Source organism: Tursiops truncatus, chromosome 11 (genome assembly GCF_011762595.2).
Source record: "Tursiops truncatus isolate mTurTru1 chromosome 11, mTurTru1.mat.Y, whole genome shotgun sequence".
NCBI lineage: Eukaryota > Metazoa > Chordata > Mammalia > Artiodactyla > Delphinidae > Tursiops > Tursiops truncatus.
This window is the reverse complement of record NC_047044.1, coordinates 63,895,180-63,914,114: the sequence shown is the minus strand read 5'-3', so window position 1 is coordinate 63,914,114 and position 18,935 is coordinate 63,895,180. Positions and strand designations below refer to the sequence as shown.

The 18,935-nt window shown below is 38.9% G+C and overlaps 1 long non-coding RNA gene across 1 annotated transcript in view; it reads left to right on the top strand.

The window, feature by feature from the left end:
* Window positions 1-15,299: 15,299 nt before the first annotated feature.
* Window positions 15,300-18,935, top strand: part of LOC141275883 (uncharacterized) — an 81,308-nt gene continuing 77,672 nt past the window's right edge. Inside the window, exons 1-2 of the long non-coding RNA XR_012324426.1 lie at window positions 15,300-15,525; window positions 16,625-16,728. This is a non-coding gene — a long non-coding RNA (uncharacterized lncRNA). The remainder of the gene's footprint in view (window positions 15,526-16,624; window positions 16,729-18,935) is intronic.

Genomic DNA, 18,935 nt, shown 5'->3' with positions numbered 1-18,935 from the left:
TCAGTAGGAAGAGAGGGAAACTAGGAAGGTGGATGATCCATAAAAGAAAGTAATTAGAAAAAAGCAATATTTTGATTTTTTTCATTACAAGAGGGTCTATGTCCCCAAAGGTACTACTAGTAGCGACCCTAAGAAAATGAAAACTGAAATGTAGCTTTTTTTATCATTAATTTGAAATCTAGATCCACTCTCCATAAAATTGATTCTAGAAAGTTAGTTTGGTTGGTCCCAATCTGAATATGCTTCTCAGAAAGTGAGATTAAAAAGTTTTGGGTGGGGACAAAGGATAGAGGTCATAAACAGTTCTCTGTCCCATGAGTCCATATCGGGCTTAAACTTCTGAAACTTCCACTCACTTACCTAGGCCTTCCCTCTTCCTCTAATCTGGGATACAGATGTTGTGACTCCTCTTCTTCTTCAGGTTATGGTACAGTTTTCGCTACTGGGGAACTCAGTGATGCTAACTCCACCAAAAGAACTCTCTGATCCTATTTCTGGATTGTGACCTGAACACCATTCCTTGTTTGCTGTAGCATTCAGGATTGAGGCTTCTTGAAAAAAGTGACCTGACTTTTGAATAGAATAAGAGAAGGGAAAACAGAAAATAAAGTCCTGTTTTCAGGGGTTGTTAAGGAGAATAAAGAAATTTCCAAAAACTTCTGGCCTAAAGCTTGAGCTAGGATCTACTAAGATACAGGGTAATGAGAGTTAGCAGGACCTTCCAGTCACTACTCTACTTGCCCTCTAGTTTCATTCATACCTATCATGACCTCTGCTGTGCTTCAATATTTAATAACTTCAAGCAAAGAAACAAGTCAATACTGGGGGCTAATGGGCCTCAGGAAAGAATCACTAACCTCTTCTCTCAAAAGATTAGGGGCCCAAAAGAAATATAAATCTTCGTAACATGAAGGAAGGGTACTGGCCCAAACATAAACTCCTTCCTCTCTGTTCATTGTTTTCCTTTCTGGGAGAAAATTCTCAAAAACATTTACAAGTATTCTTCATACTGTATTTGTATGTGTCCTTACAGAAAACAAAGAGGCAATGAGCTCCATTCCTTTTCTCCAACTCTGCCCTTCTAGCTCCGCACCCCCCCTTAATACGAGTACCCCATTTCATCTACTGTGTGAGCTTCCAGGACTCTTTCTGCAAGTTTTCTCTTATGTCATGGTCACAAATTCTTCACCACATTTTGGATGCTGCTACTGAACCCAGGACTAGATATTCTTGGGCAGAATTGTTCCTTGGTGTGGTTCTGACCTGAACTCAAGGCATAGCTGCCAGAATTGAGTCAGAACTAATCCAAAGAAGCTATGGCAGAAAATATTGGGGCCAAAAGAGATCCCACTTAGGCTGAACTTCTGATTCCATGGGGGCAATGTTCCTGAGTTTCACTGCAGGTACCCTTCTGGCTCCAATGCCTGGCCTAAAGGCATTACCTAGCTCAGAGAACAACTTCAGGCCAGGGGGAAGCCAGCTTTTTTTTTTTAATTATTATTTTTTTTAATTAATTTTTTTGGAGTATAGTTTCTTTACAATGTTGTGTTAGTTTCTACTGTACAGCACAGTGAATCGGCTATACATATAAATGTATCCTCTCCTTTTTGGATTTCCTTCCCATTTAGGTCAGCACAGAGCACAGAAAAGAGCTCCCTGAGCTATACAGTGGGTTCTCATTAGTTATCTATTTTATACATAGTATCAACAGTGTATATATGTCAATCCCAATCTCCCAATTCATCCCACCCCCCTCCCACCGTGGTGTCCATACATTTGTTCTCTACTTGTATGTCTCTATTTCTGCTTTGCAAATAAGTTCATCTGTACCATTTTCTAAATTCCACATACAAGCGATATTATATTTGTTTTTCTCTTTCTGTCTTATGTCACTCTGTATGACAGTCTCTACGTCTATCCATGTCTCTGCAAATGGCACTATTTCTTTCCTTTTTATGACTGAGTAATATTCCATTGTATATATGTACCTCATCTTCTTTACCCATTCCTCTGTTGATGGACATTTAGGTTGCTTCCATGTCCTGGATATTGTAAATAGTGCTGCTATGAACATTGGGGTGCATGTGTCTTTTTGAATTATGGTTTTCTCTGAGTATATGCCCATTGCTGGGTCATATGGTAGTTCTATTTTTAGTTTTTGAAGGAATTTCCATACTATTCTCCATAGTGGCTGTATCAATTTACATTCCCACCAACAGTGCAAGAGGGTTCCCTTTTCTCCACACCCTCTCCAGCATTTATTGTTTGTAGATTTTTTAAATGATGGCCATTCTAACCAGTGTGAGGTGATACCTCATTGTAGTTTTGATTTGTATTTCTCTAATAATTAGTGATGTTGAGCAGCTTTTCATGTGCCTCTTGGCCATCTGTATGTCTTCTTTGGAGAAATGTCCATTTTGGTCTTCTACCCATTTTTTGATTGGGTTGTTTGCTTTTTTAATATTGAGCTGTATGGGCTATTTGTATATTTTGTAGATTAATCCTTTGTCCATTGCTTCATTTGCAAATATTTTCTCCCATTCTGAGGGTTGTCTTTTTGTCTTGTTTATGGTTTCCTTTGCTGTGCAAAAGCTTTTAAGTTTCATTAGGTCTCATTAGTTTATTTTTGGTTTTGTTTTCATTACTCTAGGAGGTGGGTCAAAAAGGATCTGCTGTGATTTATGTCAAAGAGTGTTCTGCCTATGTTTTCCTCTAAGAGTTTTATAGTGTCTGGTATTACATTTAGGTCTTTAATCCATTTTGAGTTTATTTTTGTGTATGGTGTTAGGTAGTGTTCTAATTTCATTCGTTTACATGTAGCTGTCCAGTTTTCCCAGCACCACTTATTGAAGATACTGTCTTTTCTCCATTGTATATCCTTGCCTCCTTTGTCACAGATTAGTTGACCATAGGTGTGTGTGTTTATCTCTGGGCTTTCTATCCTGTTCCATTGGTCTATATTTCTGTTTTCGTGCCAGTACCATACTGTCTTGATTACTGTCGCTTTGTAATATAGTCTGAAGTTAAGGAGACTGATTCCTCCAGCTCTGTTTTTCTTTCTCAAGATTGCTTTGGCTATCTGGGGTCTTTTGTGTTTCCATACAAATTGTAAAATTTTCTGTTCTAGTTGTGTGAAAACTGCCATTGGTAATTTGATAGGAATTGCATTGAATCTGTAGATTGCTTTGGGTAGTATATTCATTTTCACAATATTTATTCTTCCAATCCAAGAACATGGTATATCTCTCCATCTGTTTGTGTCACCTTTGATTTCTTTCATCAGTATCTTATAGTTTTCTGCATACAGGTCTTTGGCCTCCTTAGGCCTCCTTTATTCCCAGGTGAAAAGAGATACAGGCTTCAGAAGTGCAGCCCTGTGAATACAGGAGCTATATGGAAATTAAACACTATCTCAGTCTATGTGATAGCATTCCAAATTTCTGTCATACACTGTTCCCTCAGGGAGAAAGATCTTCTTCCAGGATTTCCTCTAAAAGCGTTTATTTGTGTATCCTGCTTTTCTAGTTCTTCAACTATAATTCACGGACATTTGGGGACCAGAGAGAAGCCAAGTTCAAAATCCTTGAAACCAGTGTGCTTTCTACCATGTGTTAGTGCTTTACTCTGATAAAAATCTCATTTGTGAGGTTTTTTTTCAAGACTATCTACCACAGCCTTATGAAGTATTTGTATCCCCATTTAGTAGATGAGAAAACTCAGAGAAGTAACTTGATTATGTCAGATTTAATGATAGAGCTGCGATTTGAATCTAGGCTTTTCTAAGACCAAGGCCTCTGTTCTTTCGATTTTCCATGTTGGGGGTCATCACTCAATTAGAAATTCAATTTCTAAAGTTATCTAGGAAAGAAAGAATGAAACCCTCTAAACCCATCATTTCAGAGGTTAGTTTAGAATTGATAAGAATCATTAAGATGAGGAAGAGACAGGAAATGGAAAGGATAATCTAGCTTAGGCCGGACTGTGTGATACAGCTGAATATGTCCACTTTACTAATTTCATGTGTCCCAAGTTCCTTGTCACTGGGGATTCAAACAGTTAATCCTCCTGTCCTGAAGCTCAAAGGAAGGGTAAGCTCTCTTTGTAGAGCCAAGCTACACAACATATTCCCTAAGAGCAGGAGGCTTCCATTTGTCTAGGCAGAAAACCCAGATTCTAACATTACCTTTCCCTGACACTGCCTGCCTGGCCTTTATGCACCCCCGGAGGTGTGAGAAGCTGATTTCCATACTTCATTGGCTCACTTAGAGCTAAGTCATTGGAGGGAGAGCCCTGGGTACTAGTTTCAATGTTTTTGCTATACAGTGGTGGAACCCTGGGCGGGGCCTTTTATCTCTGTTTTCTCTTCTGTGAAATGAGAGAGCTGGCCAAGACCTACTGTAAGTAGTCAAGCAATGGACAAGGGCAGATCCATGGAGCCTCTGACCCACACCATATATTGCTCCCTTCCAAGGTCCTAACCCGTAATGGGTAATACTTTTATTCCCAGAGCCCTTTACCATGTTAGGGTACAAACAAACACCAATATCTACTAGCTTTTTGTGCCAAGCACTGTGCTGAGCACCTTCACATATTTGGGGCTTTCCAATTGGCACTCTCAGGGAGAAACAAAAACTAAACACATCCTCACTTCCACACCTAATGCTTGGGTGAACAAAATAAAAGTCCTAGTCAGATTCTGGAACACTCCGCGGTTCCAAGGCAAGAGACTGAAGGAGAGTAGGGCCTGTTCAGGAGGGTGAAACTTAGGAGGCTGCCAAATTCTACTCCAGATTGTCTATAGCTATCTTTCTACCTATTTCTTATTCTTCTCTGTCTCATTAATAAGGAGCACAGCAGCCTTTTTCCTTCAGAGGCAAATGACCACGACAGCATCTTGAGGCTTAGCGGCCTCTCAGGCTCCACATCAGCCCCAGGCTACAGGAGGCTCTGAGACTACATTTCCCAGAAACCACCGCTCCGCTTGTGGTCTCAGAACAGCTTTTTGAGGGGGCGCGCATGCTCTGACCATTAGCACCAGATTCTCCTCCGCCCCCTATCTCCCCCAACCCCGCGATTGGAGTATTGACAAGTTAGACCCGCCCAGCCTTCAGAGTACCGGAAAGGGGTGAGCAACAAGACCGGAGCTTTTGGCTTTCACCCACTCCAGGCGCCCAGTCTTTCTCCACCTCTTTTGGTAGTCCCGGGACCCCACATCGTCCCTCTTTCCGATGCCCGTCGTCCTTTGAGGACGGGAGTCCGCTGCGTGCGTCCCCTCAGCCTTAAGACAAGAAGGAGGAGCCAAAGCCCCACAAAAGGGGCTTTGGCGAATCTTCATGGAAATTATTCCTGCAGCTTGCATAATTTTAGTTTTAAGTGTAATAGGTGGGGAGAAAATTGTTAACAAGAATGAGATAAGCAGTCAATTTTTTATCCAATTGTAATGCACAAGTGCAGTTGCAGGCCTGAAAGGCCCGCCCCGTTACCAAGGCAACATAAATAGCCCAGGGACAAAAATTTCTCTTTTCTTTCATTCTCAGATCAACAAACACCGGTAGAGGCCCATCAAATAAGATCTGGCCCTTGTTCTCTAGGAGACGAAGTAAAGATGACAGTCAATCGATAAATATTTATTAAACTCCTATGTTGGCAACACATTAGACACGGAGGTAAAACAATAAATAAAGTGCTGCCCTTGCTCTCCTGCAAACTATTCTAAGACAGAAGCGATGATTGTTGTGACGTGTGGTATGGGAACAAAAGGCAAAGATTCCTAACCACCATTAAAATGGAGGGGGAGAGAGTCAAGGAAAGCCGTCCAGAGAAAGTGATGGATGTGAATTAAGTTCTGAAGTGACCTATATTTGTAAAGAACTTCAATCCTCATTATCTGTACACAAAATTAAAGTCCAAAAAAGAAAGTGAAGTCCAGATGATTAAAGAGCTAAACATTAAAAAAAATAAAGTAAAAGTATTAAAAGAAAATATAGGATACTAATACTCTTTCTATGATCTAAGGCAGGGAAACAAGTCACAAAACTAAGAAGTCATCAAGGAGAAGACTGATAAAACTGGCAACATAGAACATACTGTATAGCACAAGGAACTCTACTTAATGCAATGTGGTGACCAAAATGGGAAGGAAATCCAAAAGAAAAGGGGATATATGTATATGTATAGCTGATTCATTTTGCTGTACAGTAGAAACTAACACAACATTGTAAAGCAACTATGCTCCAATAAAAATTAATTAAAAAAACTGACAACATAAAATTAGAAACTTATCAATAACAGAAAATACCATAAACAAGGTTAAGAGACAAGAGACAGACAAGGAAAAAAATATCTGTGTCATGCACGAGAGCAATCAACATCCAGATGTTTGTGCCCACCAGCCAAAAGTACCAGGAAACACAACAGTAGGCAAGCAGAGTTGAGTCTAATACTTACTGCAGCAAGGAAGACTGCACACCATGGGCAACAAGGGGGACATTTCCGTAAGATGGGGTTAAGAGGGGATTGTTTTGTGATTTGGGCTTGTGTTACATTTGCGGAGAGTCTTTCAGAAATCGGGGCAATTCTATGATTGGATATCTTCATTTTTATCTAGGATGTGACAGAAACCGAATGGAGCTGAAGCTGTAATTGGTAAAGCAGCAGCAGGCCCTCCTGTTCCCTGGGAGAAGGGGATGTTTGGTCAATTTTTGTGATTTGTACAGTGTTCTTGTTTTTATCTGTGCTCAGATAATTTCCGAACGGTTGTATTGTTGTCCTGCTCCATTGGAATCACAGAATAACCTTGTCTGACACTGGTTATTCTCTGTAGTTGTTTATATTAAGTAGGGAACGCCTGGGCCTAGGTACTAGTTGCAGGCTAGCTCCTTCTATCTGACACCTGTCATTTTTGTTTCTCATAGAAGTCAATAACAAAACAATAGACAACACAATAAAACATTAGGGAAGTATAAGAACAATAATTCACAAAAGAAAAAATAAAAATGAATAATTAAACACATGAAAAGATGCTCAACTGCACCAATAGGAAAATGCAAATTAAAACAGTAAAACACTGTTGGTGTTCATTTAAATTGGTCCAGGCTTTTTGGATGGCAATTTGACAATATCTACCAAAATATTATACGCAAGTACCTTTCAACCAGGAATTCCATTTCTTGAAATCTCTCCTAGAGAATTATATGCACATGTACACAAAGAGGAATATAAAAGGATATTTATTGTAGCATGTTTATAATAGTAAAAACTGGAAAACCTAAATAACTGGCAAAAAGGAATAATTCACAGTAGTTTAAGTTTGATCTTATTTAACTTTGTTATTTAATTTTAAAAAAAAACACTTGAAAGTCAATATTTATGGCTCTAAGTAGCAACATAGGAACACAATTATGACATAACATTTAATAAGGAAAGCAGCACTCATAGTTATACATCAGTATGATTCTATTTTAAAAAAAATTTCCAAAGGAAAAAAAAAAGATTTAGGAAATACTCCTAAATACGAATAGTATATTTAGATGGAGGGGCTATGGGAAATTTTTTCCCTTCTTTCTAATTTTCAGTATTTCCAAACTGTGATTAATTAGTATGCATTTCTTTTAGAAATCAATAGGAACATTTAAAAAATGTAGCAGCCTACAACACGTCAGCAAGTACTAATCCAGACTAGCTGGACTGGCTAAACGATTGTCAAAAAATAGTCCCTATGCAGAGAAGAGTTCACAAGGAAAAACAAGATTTTCCAAAAGTACCCACACTCCATGACCCATTTTAAAATCTGGTTGCTCTTATGCACAGGTGCTGCCATGTTCCAAACTGATTTAGTGACCCTGGTGACATGTTAATACTGATTTATAAAGCTTTTGTTATTTTTAATTACCAAGCATCAGGCCCTATTATTTTTATCACTAAGCCTTACCCAAATCCTTGGCTTTATTCCAATTCTGAGCTTTGCCAAATAGGGTCAAGGACTGGGTGAGATTTCAGGAATGAGGTTAGGGAAAAATTTGTAATATACTAATAGGATATAAATCTATTCATGATAAAATATTTAAAACTGTTTCTATATGCTTAACTTTCACTGAAGCTTAATTTTCATATTTTCACTTCCTTCTGGAATATCTCCTTTTATTAACTCAAATGCAAAATGCTCAAAACCAAATATATCATTTCCTCTCACCATGAGCCATTATTTAATAATTAACACAGAACTTGGAGAAGAATATGATCAAACTCCAGGCCTTTTAAAATTTTGACAAAAGTGTATCCCACGGTTGCAGATATCATCTGAGCTTATGGAAGTAATTCCACCATAAATAAGAAGAGAATAGAAAATGTAACCAAGAAGCAAGTCTAAGGAAGTCCAACTGGTAAAGAGGCATAAGAGCAGGGCTCACACATATTTCAGGGTTATGGTGTGGTAAGGGTCAGGCTCCAAGTGAAACTGCCACATAGACTTTGAAATGGTTTTATAGAGAGGGGTAAGAATAAGGGCTTCAGTGGGTTTGCTGAAGGAGTTCACTATATAACACTGTGATGGCAGGTTAAACTTGATGGTAGAAAGCTTATGAGCATAATCAAAAGTTTAGACCCAATTAAAAGATATAAGCAAAGTACAGCTGCTGTAATATGACTGGATCCAAACAGTATTATACCTCATTGCTGGTATAGCTCTAGAGAATGAGATGAATGGGTAATTTCATTTGGGTAAAAGGATATTCTCATATCCTTATGAGAATAATAATAGTGATAACAATAAATATAATAACCAACAGTTTTGAATGCTAAATATGTTGTAAGGCCATGATAAGTGCTTTACATTCAATCATTTAACCAATATTTATTGAGCACCTGGTATGTGCTAGTAGGCACTGTGCTAGTGAGAATAGGGTGGTTAACAACTTGGACAAGATTCTTGCTTTCACTGGGCTTATTTTCTAGTAGAGTTCATGAGTTATCTTATATAATCCTTCCAACAATGTCTCATAGGTATTATTAAACCTATTTTATAGATAAGGAAACCTGACGAACAGAGAAATTAAACAACTTTCTAAAAATCACAAAGCCAGCAAGTGTCAGAGTTGAGAAATAAACCTAGATGGCCTGACTCCAAGGTCACTTTAAAACCTTTATGTTATGACCATGGTTAATTAATCAAGGGTAATAAAATATTTCTATCTACATGTATATCAAGGAGTTCTTATACTGCTCAAAATGCAAAACTTTTGAGGGGAGAAGAAAGTTCCCAAAAGGAAAAATTTTTCTTAGTTCCAAGACCAATTAGAGAGTCCTCCAACACTTATTTGTGATAGCCTAAATTTTAGAGTTCAACAACAAGAGCAAAGCAAAACTACCTTTTATAATTTTTGAATTAGAAACATCAAATGAGGTTTTTATAAGTGAAATGTGGTGAGAAAGAAAAAAAAAACTACCCTTAATATCCAGGAACCGATTTGATACAGCTAGGCTATGTTGTCCCTGGACATAAACAATCTCACAAGAACATCCACTTCAGATAAGATTATTCAACAACCCCACAAAATACCAAAAATTTCCCTGTCACCTAAATGAATGATTGCTTCTTCTTTACCATTATAGTAAATGTTATATATATACCTTTGCTCTAGTTTCCTCTCCCTATAGATAAAATTTATTGATATATCCAATCACAGTGTTGTCCCTGCTTTTTGACACCACCAAATCTAGAATGTCCGCTTCCTTAGACTCTCCCCAAAATTATCAAAGTCAAAATCCCAGAATAAGTTTTTGCTAACATTCTCTTACTGAGACACCGCACAGCTTCCCATGGTGTGTGTTCTACCTTGCTACAATGAGTAATAGATTCAACTAATTTAACTGCAGGTGTTCCTGTAGCTTTTGGCTGAAGAGCGTAGACAGCATAAATATAAAAGTAACTGGTGATAAATTCCACTAGACATGTATTGACCCTATATTATATGCAAGGTAATGTGTTAGGTTCTAGGAAGTATTTGTGCCAAGGAGCTTATAATCTACTGAGGGACAAAAGGAGCACACTAATGAGGCACAAAATGCTTGAATTTTAAGCAGAAGCAAAGGTTATATTATATTGAGGGAAATCAGAACAACTTCATGAAGAGGTATATTTTGAAACTGGTCTCAAAGTAGAGGAGAATTTATGATTTCCACATGTTGAATGAGATGGAGGATATTAAGAGCTAAGGTAAAAGACTACTGTATTTGCTTTCTTAAATGATAACAACACTGTCTATAAAGCACTGAGCGCTCTAGAAATATTAGCCTTATTTATTCCTCAAAATATCTACATTTTGTAGATGAAATTGAGAGGTTTAAGTCCCTTCCCCAAGGTCACACAGCAAATAAGTGACAGAGCTATGATTCAAACCCAAGTCGGCCCAACTCCAAAGTCTATGCTTTTAAACATGACAACAGTGCAAGCCAGGCTTTGTGGCTGAAGTTTGTGCTCTGACTCTTGGAACTGGGCTCCAGATCCCAAGCAAGGTGTTGATATAAACTGAATTTCATTTTTCTGAACTCCATTTTCACTTCTCATTCCTATTTCATCTCTGGGCCAAAGTAAAGAAACAGAGATATCTACGGAATTATCCTACAGACTCAAGCCTTGGTCAAGCCAATTATAATTGATGTAGTACAAGTTTCCATAACCTTATGTCAGCACTAAGCCTATAGGAAGCCAGACCTTCAGAGAATCATAGTATTAGGAAGAATAACCTTGAAAATCAAACATTTCTGGGATGTCAAGCCTGTGGTCTCCAAATCTGTAGGAATTCATAAACAATTTTCAATATTTCAAATGTTCTCATAGAAATCACATAGCTACCTAAGTCTGTGCATGCTAAATCAAACCTTGTTTTTTGGTTTTGACTGACATAGCAACTCAGGGTGGCAATCATGTTTATCTTATGCTAATCAGAAACAAAAATTTCTTTAATTAATAAGAAATAGAAAACAGTTTCTTAATAAATATGGTATGTACCTTACAAGACAGAATCTTTCAAAGCATGAGATCCAAGGAGGAAAAATAGTAACAAGTTAGGGTTCCTGATGGTCTCACTGCTGTAGTCAACCTGCCCATTTTGAGGATACCTAGGCTTGGAGAGGTGAAATAATTTGCCCAAAGCTACTCTCCTAGGGAACACGGTTCAACAAAGGTATGTAAACAAATGTTTTTTACTGTGTTAAAATATACATAACATAAAGTTTACCATCTTAACCATTTTTAAGTGTACAGTTGAGTGGTATTATATATACATTCATTCACATTACTGTGCAGCCATCACCACCATCCAACCCCATAACTTTTTCATCTTGTAAAACTGAAACTCTATACCTATAAACAATAACTCCCCATTCTCCCCTCCCACTCACCCCTGGCAACCACCATTCTACTTTCTGTCTATGATTTTGACAACTCTAATAAGTACCTCAAATAAGCGGAATCATATGGTATTTGTCTTTTTGTTACTGGCTTATTCCATTTAGCATAATGTCCTCAAGGTTCATCCATGTTGCAGCATATGTCAGAATTGCCTTCCTGTTTATGGGTGAAAAATATTCATTAGATATATATACCACATTTTGCTTATCCATTTATTATCAATGAACATTTGGACTGCTTCCATGTTTTAGCTATTATGAATAATGCTGCTATGAACACGGGTATACAACTATCTCTTTGAGACCCTGCTTTCAATTCTTTTGGATATATACACAAAAGTGGAATTGCTGGATCATATGGTAATTCTATTTTTAATTTTTTGAAGAACAATACGGTTTTCCATAGCAGCTATACCATTTTATATTCCCACTAACAGAGCACAAGGGCTCCAATTTTTCCACATCACTTGTTTTCTGTTTGTTTGTTTTCAGCAGTAGCCACCCTAATGGGTGTGACGCTGTATCTCATTGCAGTTTTGATTTGCATTTCCCCAATTCTTAGTGATGTTGACCATCTTTTCATGTGCTTATTGGCCATTCCTATATCTTCTATGAAGAAAAGTCTATTCAAGTCCTTTGCCCATTTTTGAATCAGGTTGTTTGCTTTTTTGTTGTTGAATTTTAGGAGTTCTCTGTATATTCTGGATATTAATCCTTTATCAGATATACGATTTGAAAATATTTTGTCCCATTCTGTAGGTTGCCTTTTTACTCTGTGGATAGTGGTTTTTGATGTACAAATTTAAAAAATTTTTGTAAGTCCAATTTGTCTATTTTTTCTTTTGTTACATGCCTTTGGTGTCATATCCAATAAATCATTACCAAGTCCAATGTTGTGAAGCTTTGGTCCTATGTTTTCTTCTAAGAGTTTTATTATTTGAGGTCTTACATCTGGGTCCTTGATCCATTTTGAATTAATTTTTGTGTATGGTATTAGGTAAAGGTCCACCTTCATTCTTTTGCATGTAGATATACAGTTTTACCGGCACTATTTGTTTAAAGACTATCCTTCTCTAGTCAATGATCTTGGCACCCTTATCAAAAATCATTTGACTGGGGCTTCCCTGGTGGCGCAGTGGCTGAGAGTCCGCCTGCCGATGCAGGGGACACGGGTTCGTGCCCCGGTCTGGGAGGATCCCACATGCCGCGGGGCGGCTGGGCCCGTGAGCCATGGCGGCTGAGCCTGTGCGTCTGGAGCCTGCATATCCGGAGCCTGTGCTCCGCAACGGGAGAGGCCACAACAGTGAGAGGCCCATGTACCGCAAAAAAAAAAAAAAAAAAAAAATCATTTGACTGTATGGGAGGGTTTATTTCTGGGCTCTCTATTCTGTCCCAGTAGTGTATATGCCTGTCTTTATCTGCACAGGTATTTTAAACCATAGGGCAATAGTGTTCTGTGACTGTTTATTCTTTAGATCAGAGAAGAATGTGAAGCTGGTGGCTGGCCTGAAGGTGGAGAGGTGTGTTTTTTGTAAACTCCAGTAGCCTTCTCTGAGAATGAATAATATCAGTCATTATGTTCAGTCAGGTTTCTTCTGCTGTTAGAGAAATATTAACCCCTATCTGTTACAGTTTTTTTGTTTGTTTTTTTTGTTTTGTTTTTTTGCGGTACGCGGGCCTCTCACTGCCGTGGCCTCTCCCGTTGCGGAGCACAGGCTCCGGACGCGCAGGCTCAGTGGCCATGGCTCACGGGCCCAGCCGCTCCGCGGCACGTGGGATCTTCCCAGACCGGGGCACGAACCCGTGTCCCCTGCAACGGCAGGCGGACCCTCAACCACTGCGCCACCAGGGAAGCCCTCTGTTACAGTTTTTATAAGAATTTCATGTAAAATAAACCACTCATTTAGTAGAATGCCTGAAATTCAATAAATTTTACTAATTAGATATGCTAGACAAGTAGTTCTCAAAATGTGGTTCCCAGAACAGCAACAGCATCAGCTGGGAATTTATTAAAAATGCAAATTATTAAGACATAAAGATGGCTAACAGGTACAGAAAAAATGCCCAACATCACTAATCATCAGGGAAATACAACTCAAAACCACAATGAGCTATCACCTCACACCTGTCAGAGTGGCTATTACCAAAAACACAAGAAATAATGAGTATTGGCAAGGACATGGAGAAAAGGGAACCCTCGTGCACTGCTGTTGGTATTGTAAATTGGTGCAGCCACTATGGAGAACAGTATGGAGGTTCCTCAAAAATTAAAACTAGAACTACCATATGTTCCAGCAATACCACTCCTAGAAATTAATCTGAAGAAAGCGAAAACACTAATTAGAAAAGATATATGCACCTCTAATTTCATCACAGCTTTATTTACAATAGCCAAGATATGGAAGCAACCTAAGTGCCCATCAACAGGTGAATGGATAAAGAAGATGAGGTATGTACATGTGTACACACACACACACACACACACACACACACACAATGGCATATTACTCAGCCTTTTATGGCTGAGTAATGAAATGAAATCTTGCCATTTGCGACAACAAGCATGGATGTGGAAGTATTATGCTCAGACAGAGAAAGATAAACACCATATGAGCTCACTTATCTGTGGAATCTAAAAAAAAAGCACAAGCTCATAGATACAGAGAACAGACTGGTGGTTGCCAGAAGTGGGGGGTGTGGGTGGGTGAAATAAGTGAAGGGGGTCAAAATGTGCAAATTTCCAGTTATAAAATAGCTAAGTCATGGGGTTGTAATGTACAGCATGGTGACTAGAGTTAATTATACTGCATTGCATATTTGAAAGTTGCTAAGAGTAGATCTTAAAAGTTCTCATTATAAGAAAAACAATTTTGTAACTATATAGATGGTAACTAGACAATATATACAAATATAGAATCACTATGTTGTACACCTGAAACTCATATAATGCTATATGTTAATTATATAAAAACAAACAAAATGCAAATTCTTGGGCCTAACCCTAAATGTACTAAACTAGAAACTTCTGGAGTAGGACCCAGCAATGTTTTTTTAACAGGCTCTTCAAGTGATTCTAATATATATAGTTTGAGAATTAGTTCCCAGCATGACAAAAAACCCGAAATTCTCCTGAAGATATATTTACAAGTATCTTGTTTATCATTTATACATTCTCAAAGGCATAAACTAGCAGTAATACGGGAGTTAATTTTAATAACACTGCTTGTCAAAACTTGCTGATGGGCAGGAGAATGAGGTAAAGAGAAAGCCTGCGTGCTCAAGGCCACTACAAGCACGCTAGATGGAGAGCCTGTAGTGGGAAAGAACATCAAAAGGCGGAGGAAACGCAGGAAGGGAAAGGGTATTTTCGTTAATTATTCAGAAATCTCTAAGCGCTGGGGAAAGGCCGTCTCCTGGCTCTGCCCATGCCATTCATTCTGACTAAATGCCTTGTTTCCTTTTCTCTGCCCAGCCTAGTCCTTTGATAAGCAACTCTTCCTCACCTCAGGAGTCTCCTGAGCTGTCCACTTGGCCAGCGTGTTCCTCTCCCCGGCCTAGCGAAGTAACCTTTGTTCTCTGCGTTTCTTTTGCTCTTTGGCCTTACCCTAATAGAGACTTTTCACGCCTTAACTGTTCGTCTTTTTTTTTGCTCCGGGTATCCCTCTCGGCACGTGCTCTTCGCCAGCGGTTACCAATTCCCTTCACAATTCCCGTTCTAGGCTCTGAGGCGCCTCCTACCTACCGCCTCGGAGCAAAGGGTGGGAACACAGCAGGGGCGGGGCCAGGGGAAAGCTGCTCTCATTGGCCAACGTTTGCTTCCCTGCCCCCCCCCCACCTTTGGGGAAGGGGTGGTTCCTGGGAGGGGAAGCACTGCCCTAATTACTGGACTTCACTGCTATTGGGCGCATGGTTTCCCGGTCCTCAAGGCACTGGGTTACCTTCCTCTGTGGGCGGGGCAGCTCCGGGAGGTTCTACCCTCTCTCTGAAGGAGGTTTTCTGGAAACCATCGTTTTAATGTGGATTACTCTGAGCTCCTGAGCGCCCCGCAACCTCCCTGGCAAGCCTTCTGCCTACATCACTCACAGGACTTCCTGTTGTGACCCCTCGCTTCTGGAGGTGAGAAAGATTAAGAATTTTTGAAACCGGGTTTTAGAAGACCCGTTAATGGAGGTTTTCTGACGGTTTTTTGATGTTCTTTCCCACTACAGGCTCTCCATTTAGCGTGCTTGTAGTGGCCTTGAGCACTCACGCTTTCTCTTTACCTCATTCTCCTGCCCATCAGCAAGTTTTGACAAGTAGTGTTATTAAAATTAACTCCCAGTGTTACTGCTAGTTTATGCCTTTGAGAATGTATAAATGATAAACAACTGTGGAAGGAATGGAAGAGGCAGATGGAGATTCATTATGTAATCAGTGCGGGTAAAGCGAACAGGAGGAAGATTCACTTTTTTGAGAAAATTTCTCAAATTTTCTTTGAGAAAATTTCCCTGTCTTTTATGGATTGAAAACCCCTACATCTTTGTGACCACGGGAGGAGCAGTCCTCCTTGGAGTCTTAATTTATTTGGGCATTCTTTCCCTGTCCTTAATTTTCTCTTTCTAAAAAAGGCCTACCCTAACTTCTTCAGAGTAGATGCTTTCATTTTTAAGGCTCCTTTAGGAATACTCTTATTTATTTATCTATTTTTATAAATTTATTTATTTTTTATTTTTATTTTTGTCTGCATTGGGTCCTCGTTGCTGCGCACAGGCTTTCTCTGGTTGCGGCGAGCAGGGGCTACTCTTCGTTGCGGTGCGCGGGCTTCTGATTGCGGTGACTTCTCTTGTTGCGGAGCACGGGCTCTAGGCGTGCGGGCTTCAGTAGTTGTGACACGTGGGCTCAGTAGTTGTGGCATGCGAGCTGTAGAGCGCAGGCTCAGTAGTTGTGGCGCACAGGCTTAGTTGCTCTGCAGCATGTGGGATCTTCCTGGACCAGGGCTTGAACCTGTGTCACCTGCATTGGCAGGCGGATTCTTAACCACTGCGCCACCAGGGAAGCCCCTATTTATTTATTTATCTGTAGCACTTTTTGTATTTTCCACATTCTTAATAATGCACCTATATGAATCAGAAAAATAGGATATAAATATTATTTGAAAAGAAAAATAACTGTTGAAGTTCAGAGGCTGCAGACAGGGCAGAATTAGTTTATCTAACATATTGTTTCAATTTTTTAGGACTCAAGGTGCCTTCTTCAACCTTATCCAGCTACAGGCACAAAGAGACTTGGTACTGTATCTTAAGGATCTTAAGGCAACTGAATCCTGGCGAAAGGACACAGGTGAGGAACATATGAAGAATCGCTTGATAAAAGCAACTAGTAGATTAGGAAAAAGGAGCAGCTGTATCTGAAAGTTCTTAAAGTGCCGAAATAATAGTTCTCAGCAGACTAGGTATTTTATCTGTAGCCTGGTCCTTTTCTTCTGGAAAGTCATATTTTAGAATTCTGATATATGAAATGAATGTGATTTTACCCTCTTTTGGATAATTAAGGCCTTTGGATACTAATCTTGAAACCTAATTTTTTTGCTAATGTTTAAACATACTTTATTGACAGAGACCCTAGAGGCTTTTTCCCTATTGGTTTTAAAAATAGTTAAAAAATAAGTTTAAACCATAACTTTTACTCTTTTGATGGTTGAAGGAGGAAGCATGTAAGAAAGTGGGACAGGAACTATAAAGGGGAATGTTTCCCAAGCATCCAATAAGGGAAATTGGAAATGAGTGGCAAAGAAAGAGTATCTCGGTTTTCCTGAAATCTATGAAAGGTGGAATCTGATAGGCCAACAGGAATCCAGTGTAAGAGGAAAAGCTTGCCAAGTATTTTATATATGAAAACTTTGGGTTGATTTCAAGTTGGAGTTATCCTTGAGTGTTGGACCATCATATCTGTTGTTTTAGAAGAGCAGTGTAGTTGTTGAAGGATAAAACTACTTCTGGTGGTGATGAGGGTGGGGATTGAAATATGTGGGATTTGTTTCCAACATGTGCTGTTTTGTGTCAGTTTATGCTAGATAAATGATTCTCTAGCACATAATATGAATAGTAGAATTCTATGTTTTTAATAGTATAACTTCTGAATCAGTTTAAGTGCTTTGTAAAGTTAGTTCTTTAATCTGTTAAGTTTGTAGCCGTCTTGCAGTTGTAGTATTGGTAGATAATCCAGATTTCTAGCCTAGGTCCACAGGTCCATGTATTTATTTCTTTTAGTATTTGTAGAGAAAGTTGCACCTCTTTTTGGCATATTTTTTGTATATTAGTGTCAAAGGAGACTTTTTTGTATAATACTTAGCTGTAAAAATAATTTCAGAACTCTCATATATATATTGATATAGAGAATTTGTCCCCAAGAGGCAGGGGGTGGTATGAGGCAAGACCATGCATGAGCTTCCAGGCTTCCAGCTCATGCTTAATTGTCCCATACAATTTCACTTACCAGACACAAATTCAAAAATAAAGTTATTAAGAATTTTAAGATAGCAACCTCAGTATTAAACTTCACACATGGAGCCCTGTGTGACTGCACTAGTCACATGCCCAAGAACCTGGCCCTGCTAATTACATTAAAGAAATTTTCTCCAGTGTAAAAGATGAGGGATACGCATTCCTTATGTATTCCTGTTGTGTTATTTATCTTGTGCAAAATAGAAGGCTCATTCACACTGATGACATTCAAAGTGTTTCTCCATGGTGTGACTGCTCATCCATTACCTAAGGATAGAGAAATTGCCCCCTACTCATTGGTAACATTCATAAGATTTCTGTCCAGTGTGAATTCTCTTAGATTGTCTAAGGGATGAAAGATCAATAAGTGCTTTTCAACACTCATTGCATTCATAGGAATTCTCCCTACTGAGTACTCTCTTATGCACAGTGAGCAAAGAACTTCAGTGGAAGGATTTTCTCTACTGATTACATTCATAGGGCTTTTCTCTGATGTGGTTTGTCATGTTTCCTAGGGGATAAAGTAGCACTGAAGGCTTTCCCACAGTCAGTGAATTCCATTTTGTGTTCTGTTTTACACAATAAGGGAAAAGCTACTCCTGAAGGATTTTTCATATTGATTATAAGCATAGGGTTTTCTCAGGTGTGAGTTCTCATGAGTGCTTCCTGAAGATTGTTTCACAATCATGGCATTCATAGAGTTTCTCACCAGTCTTTTGTGTGCAGTGTAGGTAGAATTTACACTGAAAGCCTTTCCATATCAATTACATTTATAGGGATTGTACCCAGTATGAATTCTCATGCCCTCCAGGGACAGATCTAATGCTAAAGACTCAAAAACACACTTATGTTCATAGTGTTCTATTCTAGTGTGAATTCTCATATGTATCCAAAGGGATGAGTGATAACCAAAGGCCTTCCTATAGTTCTTACACTCTTAGGGTTTCCCTTCATTATGTATTCCCATATGCATAGAAAGTTAAGAGTAGTACTGAAACATCTTCCACATTAATTACATTCACAGCATTTCTCACCAGTAGGAAT